The following is a 4,133-nucleotide window of genomic DNA, read 5'->3' on the forward strand; positions in this document are numbered from 1 at the left end:
ATTCAAATTTCGCTACAATTTTCACCACATTTTAGTTTCTTAAAATTCGATTTTATGAAAAAAACGAAAATCCTTCGTCCAAGTCCTTGTCAATAGTATCACGAAGACGTGTAGCAAATTTCATGAAAATCGGTTAAATAGTTTTCGAGAAATCTTGACAACCGACTTTAGAAATAGCGTTTTGAGAAAAACGCGTTTAAGGATTTGAGTGCTGGTATAAGAGACATTAAAGAGTGGAACTTCCCAAGGCTCTATCTTTAAAACTACAACTCCTATCGACTTCAAAATTGAATACAATATTCTAGATGAGTTGTAGAATTTAAAAAGATAAAAAAGAAAAAAAATTTTTTTGAAAGTCCCAAACCCATGTAACCCCTTAATATATATTTAAAAAAAAATATCTAACCTTGCATCTCTGAATAAGTAATTTAATTTTGTTGCGTAATCGTAACTTTTGGCCTTGCTTTCCTTGGATCTAGCACGTTTAGTTTCAGGACTGGATGATTTAGATTCTCTTGATCTAGCACGTTTTCCTTTATTTTTGCGATTACGTTTGTTATCCCCGCGCGAAGATTTAGTTGAAATGGAAGTTATACTCGGTTGACTAGAATCCGAGTTGGAGCTGCTCGACGATACCTCGCTGCGAGTATCATAAGTTTCATCCGCTCCAATTTTTAATTCATCTACAATATCATTTTCTCCGCAACTGAGATTTAAATTATCTGCGTCCATATTGTCCATTATTTAGCCTCTAGGATGGAATAACTTTTAATATGATAATATATAGTCTTGAAAATCAGTTCTTTATTGATTCCTTCATCCAGGCTCTATCTGTTTAGGTATATAGGATGTTAGCGAGTAAGACCGACGTTGTGCAGGCACCTTTAAATATTTTCTGAAAATCAAATATAAACAAATACTTACTAGCTTGATAGACAAAATATAATTGTACTTGTCCCACAAGAATAATATCATATTTGAAAGGATTTCGTACATCTTACGATAATTACACGGTAGAAAACAACTCAGTAATGTTTTTAGTATAAGAAGAAGATTCAGAAGATTGCACATAATATCCAATTTATTTTATTTTTAAAAGTTCACTTTGGTGTAAAACATGTAGGTTTATTATTTTACTTTTTTTTTTTTTTGTTATTTATGTAAAGTTTTTGATTACATTCAAGAAATCCATTTGGCCAAAAACTTGCATTGGTTTATAATTCTTGATACTAAAACTGCTTCGTATACTTTAATTCGAACGTGTTTGTATCCAATAAACATCCTAACATTATCACAAATGTTCTCGTTCCAAGTATGCACTAACTAAATATACTTTCGCGCATAGTTTTTTTTAAATTTATAATAACAAAATAACGTATTTTATTAATTGACGTTATAGGAATTGCTATTATAAATTGTCCGTATATGCAAATATACACATATATATCTATGTTATATATTAATGTATATATATGTGTATATAAAACATAAAAATGAAAAAATGTGTGTAATCAACTTGCTATCTTTTTGTTCAAACTCTTTGAAATATTTAGCCCTATAATTACATGTATTATATATTCCTTTTTGTTACCGAATAATATAAACAGTCCTTAACATTCTTGTATAATTCATAACACATAGGTATACCCGTTTTACCAGAAAAGTTTCAATATATTATAGTCTTTGAAAGCGCGAACGCTATGCCTACGAAAGTTCATCGTTAAAACTGGGGTTTTTTTATTGGATTTTTTTTTTCTTTCTTTAGCTATGTCCTGGCACCCACTACGGATATTCAAAATGATTACATATCCTTATCATCAATTATTATTACAAAAGTTCATTTTCTTTCTTATTTTTGTTATTTCTTTTTTCGAAGACAAGTCCTTGATGTTTCTTTATACTTTTTTTTTTTATTTTAACAAAACTTTCAGTGGGCTCGTACGTACACACTTACGTGACACTCGTATATGTTTTCTTCACTAACACAATTCGCACCTCACCAAAGAATGCTCTCATCCGATGTCAACAAGCGCATTCAACGGTTTTCATTAATTCAAATTACACTAAATGCACACCATAACTCGACTTTTTCTTGTGATGCAATACACGATGATAAACAGTTAGTTATTACGTGCTCATCAAGTTACAAACCATAGCGTCCATTGTGTGACGTGTTCCCAACTGTTCCCACGATCGATACTAGCGACTATAGTCCAGATTTACGGGACAATATTTTTATCTAGTGGTTAATATCTTTTTTCTCTCTATATATATTTATCTATCTTCTTTTATATCTAGATTCAATTTAGATTATTTTAAATTTATGTCGACTCGTGAGATCTATTCCATAAAATTTCTCTTATTTTTATTAACATTATCGTTACATACACACACACATACACACACTACATTCATTCTATTATTATTATTTAAATATTACACGTATTTCAAATGATGTAAGTGTAATTTTCCCTATTATTTATTTATTACATTTTTCTAGAAAATAATAATAGTATAATGATTTTATTGAAAGATATTTTTTTTAATTAAAATAATAAAAAAAAGATGATAGAATTTGTTTTTTAAACGTTTATACATCAAACAACTTGATGGATAGAAAATTCCCTAGACGAGATCAGAGACGCCATCTTTAAAAAGGATGGCGACCATCTTGGACCATTTTTCACGGGTTGTTGACACGGACGGAACCCAGCCGGTCGTGAAAGTGTTTCGTGATGTAAAACCCTTTATTGCATTTAATTTTAAATGCAATCAATTGTTGTTTCCAAATAAATAAATAAATAAATAGAATAGATATCATTAATATAAGGATTGTTAGGTTTGTAATTGTTTTAACACACAAGTCAAGAAAAAGAAAAAAAATAATATATCGGTGAAAACAACGCGTTTACCAGGAATCAATTCAAGCAGTGATTATCATTTTTGACAGTGCCAGGAATAGTTTTTTTTTCTTTTCTTTCTGTTTCTTAGGAAGGAATAATATTAGAAGTGCGTGATTGACTGTTCCGTTTCATTAATTATTACTGTCGATTTGTTAGGGGAAAAACAGGGTACAAAACTTTCAATACTACTACTACTACACTACTACTAATGCTACTCTCTATCTATCTATCTCTCTTTCTTTCTCTCTCTGTCTCTCTCTTTCTCTCTCTCTCTTTCTTCCCCCCATCTTCCCCTGAGAAAATGGTTCGTGCACATGGTGACATTTCTGGTTAGTTTATATGTATTTCCTATAAACAATTAAAGAGTATTTGTGTTATTTTAACATAAGAAATAGTTTCTTTTTTTCTTTACTTATTTAATTTACAAATTTTAGGAATATATATTTTGTGATTCTAATGGTTATACGGGTAAATATTTAATATTCATTACAAAATCGCGATTTTCTATAGTCGTTATATTTGATGGCTAATGATTCATAATGGCGCTTGGAAGGTACATTTATTCCGATATATTTAATCGCTTATTTATTTATTATTACGTTTTATGATATTCTATCTATTTATCTACCTAACGAAATAGTATTATCTCGTTTTATTCTTCAGTATTGTTTACATTGATTGAATATTTATTATCTTCCCTGTTCATGGTTGCCGTGCTCTGTTTTAAATATTATTTTTAAATAATTCATATTTACAAAAAATATATAATGTTTGTTTCATTAAGGATTAAAATTAAAAATATTAAGTGATCTTAAAAGTATTAAAAAAGCAAAAGAAACTAATTCATACGTGCTTTTATTTTTGCATGTATATGTGTGTGTGCGCGCGCGTGTTGAGTTATATATGTATAAAATATGTGTGTTTATAAAAAAAAAATGTTTATATGACATATATATTATTTATAAGATACAAAAAAGTTGTTATTTAATTAGTTAGAATTTGTTTGAAATTCTTAGCACAAATATTCAAGCATTTGAATAATTACAAGCATAATTGCGAAATATAAATTATTGATAGTATAATATAGATATACTTTATCCTTATATAAAGTATTTTATTTTTATTTTTAGTATATTCAATAGTTTACTATATTTTCTGGTTTTTTTATTTCATATTTTATAAAGATTTTATTTTTCATGCATATAATCTAACTGATATATATATATAATA

The 4,133-nt window shown here is 28.3% G+C and overlaps 1 protein-coding gene across 10 annotated transcripts in view; it reads left to right on the plus strand.

Annotated features, from left to right (window-relative positions):
• Positions 1 to 2,670: 2,670 nt before the first annotated feature.
• The window catches only part of LOC106788096, a 12,988-nt gene continuing 11,525 nt past the window's right edge, over positions 2,671 to 4,133 (plus strand). For 8 of the 10 annotated variants that reach the window (XM_014751035.1, XM_014751040.1, XM_014751042.1 and 5 more), the window contains exon 1: positions 2,672 to 3,071. The gene's annotated coding sequence lies outside the window, so the exon portion shown is untranslated. Of the gene's footprint in view, positions 3,072 to 3,137; positions 3,233 to 4,133 lie in introns of those variants that run through there. The other 2 variants (XM_014751041.1, XM_014751036.1) reach the window with 2 other exon arrangements.

Source organism: Polistes canadensis, unplaced genomic scaffold, assembly GCF_001313835.1.
Source record: "Polistes canadensis isolate GaletaPanama2010 unplaced genomic scaffold, ASM131383v1 scaffold_125, whole genome shotgun sequence".
NCBI lineage: Eukaryota > Metazoa > Arthropoda > Insecta > Hymenoptera > Vespidae > Polistes > Polistes canadensis.